Source organism: Phyllobates terribilis, unplaced genomic scaffold (assembly GCF_046119375.1).
Source record: "Phyllobates terribilis strain yellow unplaced genomic scaffold, ASM4611937v1 Scaffold_1100__1_contigs__length_419211, whole genome shotgun sequence".
Lineage (NCBI taxonomy): Eukaryota > Metazoa > Chordata > Amphibia > Anura > Dendrobatidae > Phyllobates > Phyllobates terribilis.
Window position 1 is genome coordinate 367,876 of NW_027363860.1, and position 18,906 is coordinate 386,781.

At 49.5% G+C, this 18,906-nt stretch overlaps 1 pseudogene; it reads right to left on the reverse strand.

The window, feature by feature from the left end:
* LOC141243036 (protein transport protein Sec23A-like) overlaps positions 1 to 14,091 on the reverse strand; it is a 56,592-nt pseudogene extending 42,501 nt beyond the window's left edge.
* Positions 14,092 to 18,906: the final 4,815 nt, after the last annotated feature.

The following is an 18,906-nucleotide window of genomic DNA, read 5'->3' on the forward strand; positions in this document are numbered from 1 at the left end:
CATCTGCTGTCTGCGTTCACCAGGATGTCTCCTCTCTGCCTGTGGCTTCCAGTACCTCTGCTATCTGTCTGCATTTCCTGCGTGTTTCAACTGCCTGCTGCACTGATGCCTGTGACCCCTACAGTCCTGCTCATCGTTATTGGCACCCATGAAGTTTAAGTACATAATGTGGAATACCTCCTGAAAAAAATGAATCAAGTGAAACAGTATTTTTGTATACAGACTCGTGTTTAATACAAAAGAGCAAATGATAAACAATAATTTAAAACAAAAACCAATGGGAGGGAAAATAGGAAAACCTAAAGCTTGCTGTGTCACTGGTATTGGCACCCTTTAAATTAATTTAGTATGGAAACACATTTTGACTCGCCTATGGAAAATCACAAGTGAGATTTACCTGTGATTAATTGTCGGTGCCCATGTGACATGAATTAGCCAATGAATGATGACTTCAGTGTTTTAAAAATGGTAGGTCCTTTCCTTTGTCACAATGGTGAAGACAATGGAGCTGTTTGAAGACATCAGAACTGCTATTATTAGCAAACACAAAACTTCCAAAGGATATAAGGCCATCTCCAAAGACCTTGGTATCCCAGTTTCAACAGTGCGCAATGTTATTAAGTTTGCCAAGCATGGAACCGTCAAGAACCTCTCTGGACGTGCGGGAAAAAGGAAAATTGACGAGCTGTCTTTGAAGGTTGGTGCGAATGGTGGAAAAAAAACACCATGTCAAACATCCAAAGACCTGAAGACCAACCTGGAACGGTCTGGGGTCGTGGTTTCAACAAGTAACATAAGCCGCACACTAAACCAAGCAGAGCTTTATGGGCGAAGAGCAAGGAAGAAACCATAGCTGAAGAAAAGGCATAAAAAGGAACGACCGATCTTTGCCAAAGAGTACCTTGACAAAGCACAATCCTTCTGGAAAAATGTTCTGTGGACAGATGAAACAAAAATAGAGCTTTTTGTCAATGCAAAGCAACAGTTTGTTTACAGATGGAGCAATGGGAAGCTTATAAGGAATAGAGCACATTACCAACAGTCTAGCATGGTGGAGGATCCATAATGCTGTGGGGTTGCTTTGTTGTGTCTGGTATTGGAGGGCTTGACTGTATCACAGGAATCATGAAATCAGATAATTATCAAGACATTTTAGAATGAAATGTCCTACCCAGTATAAGAAAACTTGGTCATTGGTCCTCCAGCAAGACAATGACCCAAAGCAAACATCCAAAAGTACATAGGAATGGTTGAAAAGGAAAAAATGGATTGTTTTAAAATGGCCAGAAATGAGTCCCAACTTCAATCCCATTAAAAATCTGTGGTGAGCTGAAATCTGCCATTGGGAAAAAGATCCCTGCAAACATTCAAGAGTTGAACAAACTGCAAAGGAGGAGTGGGAAAAAATTCCAGCTGGGAAGTGCAAGAAGCTGATAGATGGCTACAAGAAACATTTGGAGGCTGTCAGCAATGCCAAAGGGGATGCAACCAAGTATTAATTAGGGATGCTTTTATTGCTGCAAAAGCTGTTTATTCAGTTTCTTCTTTGAAATTGCAACATGGAAGTTGAAAAACAATGTTTTATTGTTGCATTACTTAGAACCACTAATTAAAAAATCCTGAGAACATAACTTTGGTATATTTCCATTTATTTCTGAAAATATTGTACAGTCTATGAAAAAATGAAGGGGTGCCAATAATGGTGAGCAGCATTGTATGACCACCCGGACCTTGGTCTTCGAGGATCCACCTCACCTAGTGAGCACTTGACAAGCAGATCCATCACCAGATTTCCTAATACAAAACTGCATACATTACTGAATAGATTACCTAAACCTTATAAGATGATGTATGCCAGAACGGCTGCATAATCTTTTATGAAAGTTTAATATGTTCTCTGCCCACTGAACCTGACTGACCGTGTCCATCTGCTGCTGCTGAAATATCACACTGCTAAGTACAAGCTGCAGTTGTCTGTCAGGTTGGGTGGGTGGAGTGTGCATATGTGTCACCCCAGGCCTGGATGCCACAAATATTCAAGGCTGTGTCTGAGAGCAGGAGGGAGGTTCCCTGGTCAGGGACAATTAGCATACAGCACCTCCTGTCCCAGGCCAGTAGGGGGAGCTGGCTGCCCCTATATAAGCTGGAACTGGGGGCCGGGTTAGAGAGAACTGGACGACCAAGCTCAGGACTGAGACTAGTCCCAGAGAAGGAGGGACAGTTCAGCTGTAGCCGAGGAGTCCGTGAGGCAGAGGAGAAACTGCAAGCCAGGGACAGAGGCGACGAGAGCCGGTCCTGGCTGAGAGAAGCACACAACCGGACATTGGGGCCCGAGGCTGTCAGTGTTGCAAGCCCAGCAGCAGAGAACCAACCCGCGAGGGATTTCAGGTCCAGCCTGGAGTCTCCGCCACACAGAGGGACCAGTACAGCAAGGAGAAGCAAAAGGTACCCAAGGCCCAAGTCGCAAGCCATACAGGCGAGGAGTACACGGCCAGCTCAGGGACGTGGGCTATTACACCACGAAAAGGGGGATAGTCAGCAAGAGCATAGAGAGAACGGTAGGCCTACACACTCACCCAGACCAGTGGGGCTCGCCCGAATGCTCTCAGATACCCAGGCCCATTCCTACCCGGTACTCCTGTTGGGTCATTAATAATACCTACAATAAAGACCCTGGACTGTTTGAAGCGGACTCTGAACTCTTACTATTGCGGCCTGCACTATCACCCCTAGCATTCACATACGCTGCCCTGAGGCTACACTCTTCCTGTGGGGAGTTATCCTATCCCTGTGCTGCACACCAACACCAGCCTCAGTGGTCTGCCTTGCAGCAGCGGTTATCTCTGACCGCAATCCATGGGTGGCGTAGTCGGACATTCATAACTCTATAAATAGACTGCCACAGCATGAGTCACGGGATCGGGTTGCCACTACTACCCCCAGCTTCGCACAGAAGCCCGGTTCCGGGTGCCCCACGGCCCAGGGAGCAAGTCAGTTTTGGCGTAGTCGGCAGGATTGTGACCAATCCGCCACAAACGGGTATTGAGTGCCTGAAAAAGACTTTATACTTACCTGAGTGAAGTTTCCCGCCATTCGGAGCCGTTTCCCGCCATCTTCAGCCGTTTTCCCGCCATCGGACGCCATCTTCGGGACGCTGCGCAGGAAGAAGAGGGGCGTGGACGTCAAAATCGCACGAGACTTGAAGCTCCGCCCTACGCTGAGACGCTGCGCAAGGTCCTGGAAGGAGAGAGAGTGACGCTGACGTCACCAGGATGCGACGCAAGGTCCTCGCCCAGAGCAGCGCTAGTGGAACCGCGGCCTACAGAAGAGGATCGTCGGAAGGTAGGCCACGGTTAACTAGGGAGGAAGATGTCGGACGCGGAGGGACACTCTACCACCAGCGTAGCCGCTGCAGCTGTGATGCCGTTTTCCATGCCCTATATCCCCGGAACGGCCTGGCTGCCACAGTATGCCAGCGAGTCGCATACCTTGGGCGACTTTAAAGAAAGACTGTATAGCTTATTCAAAGTTTATCCCCTGACAGAAGAACAAAAAGTAAGCATACTGATAGGGCAGTTAACTGGTGCGGCCCAGCGGGAGGTAAAGTCTTGGACAGCTGAAGAGAAAAGGACTGTAAGGGGGTTCTGACCCATTTACGGGACCCCTTTGACACCCGTACCTCAGCAGAAATCAAAATGCGGTTCTATGGCTGTAAGCAGCGAGCCCAAGATAGTATCAGAGACTATGCCTTAAACCTGCAAGAAGCCCTGGGAGCAATTAAACAAGCTGACCCTGGCAGCGTGCAAGACATCGATAAACTGTTGACTGACCAGTTCATAGAAGGTCTGCTGTCCAGCGCCCAGAGGACTCAACTGCACCTCATGGCCCTACAGAACGCCGATTTGACTTTTGCACAATTCAAAGATAGGGCCATCCGGGTTCTCCAAGAACCCGCACCAGGTGGCGCTGTAGCTTCCCGGCGTCCTGCCATCACTTACCACCAGGGGGCGGCGCCCTACCCCGCAGACCTTGTGGGGGCTGATGCGCAGGCCCTAAATCCATCCCAGTCTGCAAACCTGCACCATCAGGTCTAGGAATTAACAAAGACTGTTGCTGCATTGACCAGGACCATACAGTCGTTACAAATGGACCCGTCAGGACCAATCAAGCTGGCTTCCAGTCCGGAGGATGTCCCGTGGTGTCAACAAAGGAGGATCCCGTCGTTCCGAGCGAGGCCCGCCGACCGTTACACTGAGGATGGACAGCCGATTTGCCGCCGTTGCAGCCAGCCAGGACACATAGCCAGGTACTGTACTTTAAATGGGTCCGACCTGGGGCAGAGGGCCAACCCCCAGGCATAAGGTCACCAGGCCCGTCTAATTGGCGCGATAATTAAGTGGGGGGACGCCCGGTCTTAACCGTAGTGCTGGACGGTATTCCCATGAGTGCACTGCTGGACACCGGGTCTCAAGTGACTACCATCCCCTACGTACTTTTCAAGCGGTACTGGAGTGACGCTGATATAACTCGTTATCCAGACGATGACTTAAGCATGATCACCAGCAATGGCCAACCCGTGCCGCAGGTGGGGTTCAGAGAGATGACCATCAAGATTGGTAAGGTTGAACTGCCGGCACAGGGAGTGATCATTGTGGACATTGACCGTCGAGATAGTCACCCTAAAATAACCTTGGGTACTAATGTGATTGAAAACTGTCTTTCAGAAGTAATTGTAATTTTGCAGCAGGTGGCGATGAATGCGAGCTTCAGTCAACAGAGGGTCCTCCAGAAAGAGATAAGAGCCCTGATGAGACGGCAACAGGTAGAACTGTCTGGTGGTGGGATCGGTAGCGTGAGGATGAGCGACCCCTTCCCCATTGCCATGCCTCCCAAAAGTGAAATGATGATCTGGTGTCGGACTGCAATCGGGTTAAGAGGGAGAGACTACCAAGCCATGGTAGAACCCGTGAACTCAGACAGCAGGCCCACCATTTTGACAGCCCGGGGGGTGTCAAAATGGTGGGCCTGCTGTCCGTCATGGAAGGGTGCCCGTCCGGATCTTAAACATTGGGGAAAGGGAAGTACACCTGCCCCGGTACGCTACACTAGCCAAATTGTTTGCCGTTGAACACAGTGCTATCAGGGTCGTGGAACCCTTGCCTCCATCTTCCACGGTGGAGGGTAATGGCTCCCAGAAACACAAGGAGGACTGGTGCCAGAAACTCCATGTGGGTGCTGACTCTACTCCCCTGCACCAAAAACAAGGAGTCTTCCGGGTGGTTCAGGAGTACGAGAGAATCTTTAGTAAGCACCCGCTAGACTTCGGTCGAGTAAAGGGAATGGAACACCACATCCCCAAGGGGAGCCACCCACCAATAAAAGAGAGACATAGACCTGTACCCCCTGCACATTATCAGAATGCAAAGGGCATGCTGAGAGAAATGAAAGAAGCTGGGGTCATTAGAGATAGCTGTAGCCCCTGGGCAGCTCCCTTAGTTTTGGTAAAAAAGAAAGACTGTACCATGAGAATGTGCGTGGACTATAGAAAGGTCAATCGCATCACCCATAAAGACGCGTACCCGTTACCTAGGATAGAGCAGTCTTTGACCGCACTAAAATCAGCTAATTTCTTCTCTACTTTGGACCATACTAGCGGGTACTGGCAGGTTCCTGTGGCAGAGGCTGACAAGGAGAAGACCGCCTTCACCACCCCGATGGGATTAAGCGAGTTTAACTGTATGCCATTCGGGCTCTGCAACGCATCCGGGACCTTCCAAAGGCTGATGGAATGCTGTCTAGGGCACCGAAACTTCGAGACGGTCCTCCTTTACATGGACGACGTGATTGTCTATTCGAAGACTTACGAGGACCATCTAAAGCACCTGGCCGAGGTGTTCGAGGCCCTGGCAGGCTTTGGCATGAAAGTGAAACCCTCCAAGTGCCATCTGTTAAAGCCGAAGGTACAGTACCTAGGACACGTGGTGAGTGCAGAAGGAGTAGCCCCCGACCCCGACAAGGTCACAGTAATCAAGAGCTGGCCAAGAAGTTAGGCAGTTCCTCGGGTTGGTAGGCTACTACGAAAGGTTCATCCCCGGGTTCACAAAGATGGCAGCTCCAATGCAGGACCTCCTGATAGGCCAGTCTAAATCCAGAAGTCAGAAGCCACCCTTCAAGTGGGACAAGCCGGAAGAGGAGTCCTTCCGCCAGCTGAAGATGGCCCTCACGAGGAATGAGATCCTGGCCTACCCTGATTATGGCAGCCTTTTATTCTCCACACCGATGCCAGTAATGTGGGGCTAGGAGCCGTACTGTCCCAAAACCAACAGGGCAGGGAACAAGTGATAGCGTATGCCAGCCGGAAGCTGAGGCCCACTGAAAGAAACCCGGAGAATTACATCTCCTTCAAGCTAGAATTCTTGGCAGTGGTGTGGGCCGTCACAGAATGGTTTAAGCATTACCTGGCCTCCGCAAAGTTCATTGTGTACACGGACAACAACCCACTGACACACCTGGACAATGCAAGACTAGGTGCCCTAGAACAGCGGTGGATGGCCCAGCTATCAAATTATGACTTCACAATCAAGTACCGGGCGGGCAGAACCAACACCAACGCAGACGCCCTATCAAGAATGCCCCACCTACCCGAAGGAGAAGAGGATTCGGAAGAGCTGGAGGAAGTAGAGCTCCCTGCGTTCCACAGGTATGGGGCCACTCAGTATTCTCACCGGGTAAGAGACAAAGACCTAACCACCGTCATGTTCAACCCCTTACCCCACCACGGCTGGGCTGAAACACAAGATAGTAACCCTGCAATATGCCTGGTGAAAGACATGTCAACCCAGGCAGACGCTAGCCCTGGCCCGGACGCTCCCGAGGAAGTCAAGCAGTTATGGAAGGAGAAAAGCAGGCTATTCCTCTACGAAAGTAAGCTGTGCAGAAGGCTTGTCAACCACCGGATGCACGAGCTGACCTGGCAGGTACTGGTCCCAAGACGAGATGCAGCAATGGTCCTGGAGGCCTACCATGACAGAGCGGGACACTTCGGGTGGAAGAAACTGGAGTTCCTACTGAGAGAGCGGTTCTACTGGGTCGGTATGAGAGGGGCCATGTCACCTCAGAAGGAAGGACCGTACTAGCCAGAAGACACCCTTGAGGCCCATCGTCACCAGACAGCCTCTTGAGCTGGTAGCTCTGGACCATGTGAAGTTGGTTCCAAGCCGGTCCGGCTACATCTATGCCCTCACGATTGTGGACCATTACTCCCAGTTCTTGGTGGTGGTCCCGGTTAAAGACTTGACAGCCCAAACGGCGGCCAGAGCCTTCCAACAACACTTCTGCCGTCCACACGGGTATCCGGAACAGGTCTTGACAGATTAAGACGTTTGATTCGGCTGTAGGAAGATTCGGACAAAACCTTACCACCCGCAAACCAACGGGCTGTGTGAGAAAATGAATAATATCGTCATTGATCTCCTCAAGACGTTGCCCCTGGAAGAACGCAGCCTGTGGCCGGAGAAGCTGCCAGACCTGATTGACTTATACAACCATATCCCGGTGAATGCTACAAATTGCACCCCGGCTTACCTGATGCGAGCAAGACCAGGTAAGCTGCCGGTAGACCTGGAGATGGGAGTCCTGACACCCGAGGACACATCCCCAGATGCGGACTGGGATACGGAACGGAGGCTACAGTACAAGAAGGTACAGGAGAGTGTGGAGAGGAGTCTGGCTCAAGCGAGAGAAAAGCAGGAGAGGCTCTTCAACGAACATGCCCCTGCTGGTCCCCTGGAACCTGGTGAGCAAGTCCTGAAGCGGAAGAGAAGGCTTCACAAGCTGGATGACCAGTGGGAGAGCGACCCGTACACAGTACTGCAGTCCGACCACAACAACCCGAAGGTATGTGTAATTACCAAGGACCGAGGAGAAACCACTAGCACCGTCTCCAGAGACCACCTAAAAAGGTGCCCCGAGCAACTGCGGAGTCCAAGTGAAGATCAAGATGACCTTGAGCCCGCAGTGGACAAGGAAGAAATGGTCAGCACCGTTCTCGGAGAGTTCCCCCGGACCTGGACTCGAATAAACGACGCAATAGTGGTACCCGTCCTACACTTCCTTCAGCCATCCCAGCCGGAGCCTACAGGAGAGCAGGAAGAACAAGGAGAACAAGCAGCCCCAGAGGCAGAAGAACCCATGCCAGCAGCCCAGGAGAGTCAACCCTCTGTTGACAGTGAGCCTGCCATGCCTGCGGTAAGTCAAAGGACCCGCAGACAGCTGCCTGCACTACCTGAAAACCCAGCTAGTAGCTGTACCCTAAATGATAGTGGGGAAAGCCAGGTTAGACCACCACCAGACAGTGGGTTACGCAGGTCAACCCGGAGCACTAGGGGGCAGATACCCGCTCGCTGGAGAATATAGGGTGTATTAAAGAACTGTAAATAACCCTTATAAATAGTTGTCAAATGTTTAAACAGTTAATTGCATGACCAGTAATTATGTGTTTCAGTTTCTTTCAGTTGACTATATGGACTAACTGGTTATGAACTTTGAGTAACCGGGACTTCCTTGTAAAATATGTTCGGAGCCTTAGCAAAGGAATGAATTAAGACTGTCAAGGACTCGGGGCAAGGACAGACCCCCACCTGGTTAAGGCTCCCGTTGTGTTGGTGAAATGGACACCCGGTCACGGATCATACTGTGACCCTCTCCTTTTGTTGGTGATATGGACACCCGGTCACAGACCACACTGTGACCTAAAGAACTCAATTGTGTTTTGTTTGTTGCCATGTATTAATGTTGTGTTTATGGTCGTGCATAGGTTACCCTGTTTGTTTTTGGCCAAAAAGGCTTAGTCCCGGAGTACTAAACTTTACTAGGGGGGAATGTGTCACGCCAGGCCTGGATGCCACAAATATTCAAGGCTGTGTCTGAGAGCAGGAGGGAGGTTCCCTGGTCAGGGACAATTAGCATACAACACCTCCTGTCCCAGGCCAGTAGGGGGAGCTGGCTGCCCCTATAAAAGCTGGAACTGGGGGCAGGGTTAGAGAGAACTGGACGACCTAGCTCAGGACTGAGACTAGTCCCAGAGAAGGAGGGACAGTTCAGCTGTAGCCGAGGAGTCTGTGAGGCAGAGGAGAAACTGCAAGCCAGGGACGAGTGCCGGTCCTGGCTGAGAGAAGCACACAACCGGACATTGGGGTCCGAGGCTGTCAGGGTTGCAAGCCCAGCAGCAGAGAACCAACCTGCGAGGGATTTCAGGTCCCTTGGCCTAAGAAGCCTGGAGGCTCCACCACACAGAGGGACCAGTACAGCAAGGAGAAGCAAAAGGTACCCAAGGCCCAAGTCGCAAGCCATACAGGCGAGGAGTACACGGCCAGCTCAGGGACGTGGGCTATTACACCACGAAAAGGGGGATAGTCAGGAAGAGCATAGAGAGAACGGTAGGCCTACACACTCACCCTGACCAGTGGGGCTCGCCCGAATGCTCTCAGATACCCAGGCCCATTCCTACCCGGTACTCCTGTTGGGTCATTAATAATACCTACAATAAAGACCCTGGACTGTTTGAAGCGGACTCTGAACTCTTACTATTGCGGCCTGCACTATCACCCCCAGCATTCACATACGCTGCCCTGAGGCTACACTCTTCCTGTGGGGAGTTATCCTACCCCTGTGCTGCACACCAACACCAGCCTCAGCGGTCTGCCTTGCAGCAGCGGTTATCTCTGACCGCAATACACGGGTGGCGTAGACGGACATTCATAACTCTATAAATAGACTGCCACAGCATGTGGTTTGACCACCCTGAGCCACGGGATCGGGTTGCCACTACTACCCCCAGCTTCGCACAGAAGCCCGGTTCCGGGTGCCCCACGGCCCAGGGGGCGAGTCACATATGCTTGTACTCATTAGCTATTTCACTCTACAGCTGGACTCATAAATTACTCATCAGAATTATTAAGCCAGTCTGAAATAGATTTAAAAAGTAAGTATCAGACTTAAAATATCTAATAATGTAAAAGTGTAATGTCAATTGCTGACAGATCCGCTTTCACTATGCACAACCAGACCCAGTCTTCCATAAGAAACCACATTTTGCCTGTTCTTAAATCATATCTGAGGGATAGTAAAAACATGTTAGGAATTCCTGCATATATAGTGTTTAAGGTATATAAATGTTCAGTAGAGTTATACACTATATGGACATAAATATTAGGACACACACAGGGGCGTACATAGAAATAATGGGGCCCTATAAGAGAAGTTCTAATCCCCCACAAAAAATAAAAAATTTGGTGAGGCACAGAAGAGCATACCTCACAACTCTGCAGCCCTTACAGAGTAATTTTCCTCCTTTTGAAGCCCTAGATTCTAGATTCCCCTTTCATTGCCTCCTTAAATTATGATGCCAATAAAAGTACCCCCAAACACAATATGATACCCACACAGTGAATTCCCACACAGCACGCTCCAGATGCACAGTATGATGACCCTGCTGTATCCTCCTGGAAAAGTATGGTGACCCCAATACAGTATGATGCCCCAACTGTGACCCCAACACTGCAATCCAAACAATATCATGGCCCCCACAGAGAATGACAGACCCCAAACAAACCTCCACACTGTATAATGGCCCCTACTAGCTCTCCAAACAGTTTAATACTCCCCACAAAGCCCTCCAACAGTATAATGGCTCCCACGTAGCCATTCAAACAGTATAATAGCTGCCATATAGCCCTCCAAACAGTATAATGGACCTCACATAGCTCTCCAAATAGTATAATGGCCCCCACATAGCCCTGCAACAAAATAATGGCCCCTGTGTAGCCCTCCAAACAGTAATGCCACCCCCCACATAGCCTTCCAAACAGTAATGCCCCCCTACCCTCCACATAGACCTCCAAACAGTAGAATGCCCCCCTCCCCTACATAGCCTTCCAAACAGTATAATGGGCCCCACATAGCCTTACATGTAATATATTGGCCCCACATAGTCTTCCATATAATATACTGGGTCCCACATAGCCCTCCATAAAATATCATGGTCCCCATATTGCCCTCCATATAATATAATGGCCTCCATAAGTACTTGACTAGAAATTAAATTAAATCCTCACCTCTCCCCATTCCCCGCTGCTCCGGTCTCCTCAGCGTGTCTTCTGCAGCTCTGCACTGCTCGGCACAGCGGGCACGTTATAGTGACATCATCGTGCCTGCTGTGCTGACACATCAGATGCATCATTGTTTTCAACTGTATTGGTATCCTGGATGAAAGTGTGATGATGGGAAAGGAACGGGGTGGGAGATGGTACTGGCTCTGGGCCCCCTGCGGACCCCATAGCTGTCATGTGGCCTGCCGCCATTGGCGGTACACCACTGGACACACATCATAATTATTGAATTCATGTTTTCAATTCAGTCCTCCTTTCACAAGGTTACAATCAAAAATATTTCCTGAAATATTTTTAGATGCTGTGTATACTAGCAATAGAGATCAATAGGGTAGGTTTGAACTAGAGGTGATGTGAAATGTCCCATGCTCGCTGTATTGCCTCGTCTACGGCGCATCCTGCCCCAGCACCACCTCCCATATCTGATGCCTTCCGGTCTCTGGTCCATGAAGCGCAAGCAAGAAGTGTCGCATATATCCCCTGAATGGCTGGGTTTGGGTAAATCAGGAACTGACATTCCCCCGGTTTACCACGCCCCCTGAGGAAGTACAGTATACGAAACGTGCGTAGGGGTAAAGGGACATCAAACATTACATGTGCTCCTGCGGTACAGCCCTTGGCTGCGGTAGATATCTCCACATTATGGTCTTTTGGTGACTACTTTGTGTATGTTATACAGCTTATTATGTGTTGAAAATGATATTTCAGCCACTGATATGTCTAAATATATGTATTTTGGTGGAGCTCTCATAAAGGAGCCGTGTACTATTTAACACTTGTATGTAATTGTAATACTGTCAGTCCAAAACACACTATGTGGAGATTGTTTCCCTATGTATATGGAACCTGATTGGGATTTATGAATTCTGATGTCCCTCACGGTGTGAGGTTCTGTTTTTAGTATTTGTTGTTTGTAGTCTTCTAATCTGCCATTAGTTTAATAAAGGCCTTTTTATATAAATTATGCTGTGGTTGGTTGGTTTATGGGGGCTTCTGACCTCTAGTTCAAACCTATTGATCTCTACCACTTCCACAATGGCCTACAATGAAGCACTCAGCATTGCAGTCAGCCTTTACTTAAACGGGTTTTACCATAAACAACATTAATCTTAATCAACATTTTAATCAATAGATCTTTGAATAATAATAAGTTCCACAATTGGATTGGACACGGGATCACAGCTGATTCTTCCTGTGAGGTAAAACAATTCACTGCCTGTTGTAAGCAATGTTTTACCTCACAGGAAGAATCAGCTGTGATCCCGGGCTGTCCTGTCTGTATACTCTTTTGCCTCCTCCTCTGCCCAGGAGCTGTGGTATGATCAGACCATGTTCTGTACCCGGTCAGACACAGACATTAAACAGGGGCACATTTATAAGATTATCTCAGCACAGGAACATTGTATTTAAACATATCCAATTGTGGAACTTATTATTCCAAACTATATTGATTAAAATGTCCTTTGTTCATGGGAAAACCCCTTTAAGGCCTTATTCAGACGTCAGTGTTGCACATACGTGTTGTATCCGTCTTTTTTCAAGGATACAACACGTAACCATTATAATCTATAGGGAAGTTCACATATTCGTGTTTTCTCACAGACGATGTGTCCATGCAAAACTCACAGACATGTCCATTTGTTTCCGGTATCACGGATGAAAAGAGGCAATACACGTCTGTGAAAAATCCGTACAGCGCACGGATGACCTCATTGTACCGACCATGTGCTGTCTGTTTAACTTTACCAAGAAGAGGAACTTTGTAATTTATGTATCTATCCGAGAAAAACACTGATGACACAATAATAGGAAAAACAGACACACGGACCATTCACGGATGACACATTGATCCAAAACACTGATGACACCGGTAACATTCTTTCACATACGTGTTTAATCATGAACATGTGAACGAGGCCTTACTAAAAAAAACTCAGCGTTCAAATTCATAAAAGTTCCCCTAAATTTTTCACATTCAACTGTGAATGGTAAATAGTAAAACGAAAAGGAGAACAGCTATACAAAACAAAGGCAACAACACATTGAGGGCAGCAAACATTTTGTCGATAAACATAGTAAGGCCATGTTCACACATTCAGTATTTGGTCAGGATTGTACATCAGTATTTGTAAGCCAAAACCAGGAGTGGGTGATAAATGCAGAAGTGGTGACGTGTTTCTATTATACTTTTCCTCTGATTGCTCCACTCCTGGTTTTGACTTACAAATACTGATGTAAAATACTGATCAAATACTGAGTGTGTGAACGTGGATTAAAGATACAAATGGTTTAGTGTTCTAAAGTATTGAAATTGGTTCCTCGGAGAAATGCATTGAATTCTAGCTCTGGATACAAAACAGCCCAAAGTTATGAATTTCGGGAACGACACTATGTATATTTGTTAACTATTTTGCCACTCAGTCATTATTGTGTAAAATAATGATTGTTTTCTTATTTTGCTCCTATTAATTATTATGCTTTTACATTTTGGCACGTGATTTGTCGATGTCGTTCTTAAATAAGGTTTTCTATGCAAGTGTGTTACTATCATTGAGGGCAGTTTATTGCCAGAAACGCGTCGGGGTGGTTCACCGGACCACTTGTGCCGGATTTTAGCAAAGATGAATTAAATCACTGACATTTTATTAGTGAAGGATATGCTGTCTGTTTCTGTTTTTTTCTTATGCAAATTGAAAAGTGGAAATCTTTAGAAACCACAGCAATTCCCATAGACACAAAACAAAATTTTGTAGAAGAATGGAATCCATTAAAATTGCAAATGAGGGATCAACTTCATATTAAGCTCTTCATGACCACCGACAGCGATGCACAGCGCCGTTGTAAATTTACGTTGGGTGGTCCAGGATCCCAGTGCTAAACACAGCCTTGAACTGGCAACATCATCTGGACTTAATTGGCCCATTTAAGTCAACCCCACAACTTTCTTATTTTCTAGATGACGCGATCAATAATGATTACAAGGTATTAAGAGGGAGTGGGCTCACTCTCTTACCCCATTGACATCCCCACAACATGATGAACAGCGTTCATTTGACAGCGGGGGAGGCCGAGTTCCTCCGCGGCGAGACGCAGGACCTGACCCGTCGAGTTGAGAAGGCCCAGCGGAAAGCGGTCGCGGAGTGGAGAGAGGACCTGCTGGGGAAGCTTGCAGCCCGACGCCAAGATACGTTGCGTCCCACCAGCGATGCCTCAGCCCAGGCGGAAAAGGAGGAAGACCAGGAGGCCGCATGCAGCTGGTAAGAGTGAAACCCCTGCCCCGGGCGCTGAGTGTGCCGACCTGCTACTGGACCTCCTACCGTCACCTCCATCCCCGGGCGCCACTGTTTGGGAGCAGTTACTAGCCCCGGAACCTGAGGCCCAACTTGCCGCAGCTACCGGAAGCCTGCTACCCCTCATGCTCCCAGAACTGCCAGCACCTGCCCTCGCCTGGGTGTACACGCACCCGAACCCGGACTGGTCCGCGAAGGTGGAGGACCAACAGCGGTCCCCGTTAACGCCGTTGCCAGCACCCCCGGTTGCTTGCCAAAGAGGGGAGGAGTTTAGATGGGACAACCAGGGGGGGGATCTAATGGGGTTTCCCCGGGAGACCCAAGCTGAGGCTCGATGGCGGGAAGAGCATTGTGAACGTGAGCTCCTCCAGCTAGAGAGGGAACGGCGGAGGGTCCGCTGTGAACAGTTGGAGGTGTGATCAAAAGCCGCCAAGGCCCAAGCCAGACAGGCGGAGGCCTCGCGTCCTAGGCCCCAGGAGGAAGGACTAATCGTCCGGTTCCACCAGGAAGCGGGATGGGGCTTCATCCGCAGCCCCCAGTTCAAGCATGACGTCTTTGTGAATCAGCGGGACGTTGAGCCCCACTTGGAGCAAGGACACCCCGACTGTAGTCTCTACCCGGGAGACTTGGTCTCGTACACCCGCCACCACGGAGTCCGTGGATGGTATGCCCTAGAGGTGTACCAGGTGTTCAAGGAAGATGCCCCCCTGCGCATTGCCACTGGACACCGGTCCGGATCTGTGGGCAAACACGAGCCGTACCCCCGGTGGGGATACCATCATTAGTGCGGCCCCGGAGGCTGAACTTCCTTATTTTCCAGTTTACTGTTTATGTTTTAATAGGACATTGTGCCTGCGGACAGCGAGCAGTCAACCAACTTGATTGTAAATAATTTGCACCTATTAAGGTGCCCCCTATTGGTTTTATATGCACAACACCAGACCTCAGAACAAAAACCTGTCTGGAGTGGCACAAGCAGAGGTCCAACTCGGGATCACCATGCCCTGCAGCCACCCCAGGGCCTACGTTGAGGGTTTGCTTTGGACAGGTCCCTCATGCGGCTGAACTTGGACTTAACTAATATTTTCTACTGTTTTCTATATATATAATGCCTTTATATTTATAGTGTATATTCTGCAACGTTTAAGAAAAGTGCCTCCCATAAAGGGAAGATTGTTATTGCTTTGTTTAAAAATTTTGAATGCCTGAAAATACCCTGTCTTTGCTCTATTGCAGCCCGCGGACATGCTGTTTCACCAGGGGAGAATGTGGCGCAAGAGGGGGTACCGGTCCCCGATTATATGACTTTGCACTTTACGTCTCTGTCGGAAAAGTCCGGAGGCTTATGTGGATCCCAGGGGGACACGGACGGAGCGGAGTCGCCACCTGTATGCCCTAATCTGAGTTTATCCAGAGGGACCCGGCCTTACGCCACGTTCCCACCACTAGTCACCAAGAAGGGCACCCAGTCGGTCTAGGAGCTACATGTTACCCATAAGGGACATCGCAGTACCCGTACGGGACTCAGTGGGGGACACAAGGCGGGAGAAGTTCAACAAGAGAGGAACACACTAGAGTGGGGGTCCTATCAAGCGCTCCTGAACTACCTGGAGTGTGCTGAATAGTGTTGAGCCACCCCCGTAGTGTTCGAGTTCGGTTCGGTTCGTCGAACACCCGTGTGTTCGCCGAACTGTTCGTCGAACTGTTCGTCGAACACCTTCGAACACCGTTAAAACCAATGGCAGGCAAACAAAAACACATAGAAACACATAGAAAACACCTTCAAAGGTGTCCAAAAGCTGACAAACTGCTCAGAAGACACAACTAACACATGGAAAAGTGACAAGTACATATAGTCATGCGAAAAGAAAAGAGGTGGAGGAGTAAAAGGAGGGGGAGACACAGATATAGGCATGTCATGCCCTTCTAAAATCCAAAAAGTGAGAAGCCGAGACGGCCAGTCCGCTCCTGCCCGTGCCACCTCCGTGTCGCCGGGTTTGTGCCAGAGCCGCGGTGAACCCTGACGGCCAGCCCCCCTCTCCCAATACTGGTGCCTGTCCGCTGGTGGGTCGAGAGAGCCCCCCTGTGGTGGAGGCAGCTCTAAGCTTTTTAATTTAAATTGTCCCTCTAATTTGAATGAATACACTTTAAATCCATTTACAAGGATCTATTGGAGGGCAAGTCTCATGCCAGCAGCCGCGTAATTCCAGCTCCAGTAGCGTCCACTAAAGCTGCTGCAGTTAAAAAGCTTTTATAAGGATCGAGCTCGGCTGTCCACCGCAAGGCATCCTAGTGCCAGTCCCAGCCCCTATGCCTTGGGGTGCCTCCTGATGCTCTTCACTAAGTATCCCGTGGTCCCGAAGCATTTCCTTTGAAAAAATTAAGTGTCCAAACTACAGGTGGTGTAGCTTGCTTAACAGCCGGGAGAATCCGCTGACTAGCAGACACTGCTACTAGGCACAAAGTATTTCCTGGGCTAGATGCAGTTAAAAATTTGTAAGTAGATACTCTCGTTGGATGCTGAGAAAGCATTCCATAGAGTCTCCTGGCACGCCATATATGATTCTCTTAAAAAGCTTGGGGTAGGGGTCTAGGGGACCCTTTTATAGCCAAAATCACGGCCCTGTATCACAATACGTCACCTAGGCTGAAGATAAATGGAACTGCAGCACCGAGGGCTCGGTTGCTACAGACGTATTGCACCTCACCCAGAGGTGTGATATCTCACTCTCAGATAAGGATGGAGTGTGGATCAGGACCCGACACCTGCATGCATTACACCACATTGCCGTGGGGCAGGGCGACCAATATGCCCCTGAGATGGGCATGACAGTCCCTGTCCCTGGCTGGAGTGGGGGGAGGGAACACTGAGGAAGGGGAACCCTGCAGTGCAGGAGCAGGGAGGAAGCAGTTCCTGGGTGCATTGAGAAGGGAGTATAAAAGGTGGGCACCATCTTAGTTCAGTGCAGAGAAGTCTGAGCAGAAGTGGCAGGGAGCAGGGGCTCTGCATGAGCTCTGCTCCGGAGGCGGGCCTAGTAACAGAGGCCCAGGCCTGCAAGAGGGAGAAGGAAGGAAGAGGAGCGGAGAAGGCTCCAGGAACGAGGAATGAAGGGATCCCAGGGGTGCGGACGGGCGAGTCGCCACCGCACGCCCGAATCCACCTGCGTGGAGGGGTCAGGCCAAAGGGGGAGACCGGTCCCCGAACTAGTGGAGGCAGGAAACGACCCTCAGCTAGAAACCGGAGGCTCTGACATTTTATGTGGCGCAGCCCCTTGCTCCACCCGCTAGGAAGGCACCACATAGGGTCAGGGAAACTGGCGCCAAGTTTACCAAGAGGAGGCCCGAGGCAGCCGGACAGAAGTGTTGGTAAGAAAGGCCAGACAAAGGACACACAAAGGGGGTCCTGTGAAGCGCTCCAAAGTTATCTGGGAGTTGTCTGAGCCCCTCACCTGGTGAGCACAGTACGACGTGGGCAGCCGTTACCTGCAGACGTGGTCTGGATAATAAGAACTGTGAGTAAAGGCCCTGAACTGCATCACTGACTCCATGTCGTTACTGCTGCTGCCCTGCACCATCACCCCCATCCTCCGCATACACTGCCCTGAGGCTATACTCCTCCCGTGGGGAGTTATGCTACGCTCTGCTGCACCCACAACACCAGCCTTAGCGGTCTGCCCTGTAGCGGCGGTTCACTCTGACCGCAATCCACGGGTGGCGTAGTCGGACATTTAAACATCAAAACCACATAAATAGTTCCGCCACTGGTTTGACCGCCCTGAGCCACGGAACCGGATCGCCGCCACGAAGACTACAACCACCAGCATCCACCAAAAAGGGTCCGGCTCCGGGTGTCCCAAGGCCCAGGGGGTGCGTCAGAACATTTTCATCACCTTTCACAATCACCAATGGGACAAGGCAGGGATGTCCTCTTTCCCCTCTCTTATACATCCTAGTGACGGAGCACCTGCTCTCATCAATTCGCCATAACCCCAATATTAGGTGGATTGAGGTGGGAGGCACCGAGTACAAGTGCTCTCTATTTGCTGATGATGTCCTAGTATATATCACTCAATCACATATATCCATCCCTGCTGTTATGGCTGAAATAGATCACTTTGTTACATGGTAAAATTTTAAAATCAATGCAGCGAAGTCTGAGGCCCTCGATGTCTCCCTCCCTAAATCCATATAGGATTCCATCCAGTCCAACTTTCCCTTTGCCTGGCCCTCACAGGGTATCAAATACTTAGGAATTCCTATTCATAGAGACCTCTCCCATCTATGTTATCTTAATTTTGGGCCCTTTATTGAACAATTCCATACAGACCACGGTTGGCAAGTTAGAACTGTAAGATTCACTACGTGAACCACTGGTGTTTTGTGGAAAAGCACATGTACACCGCGTTCCAAATTATTATGCAAAAAGTGTTTAGGAGTGATAAGGGAAG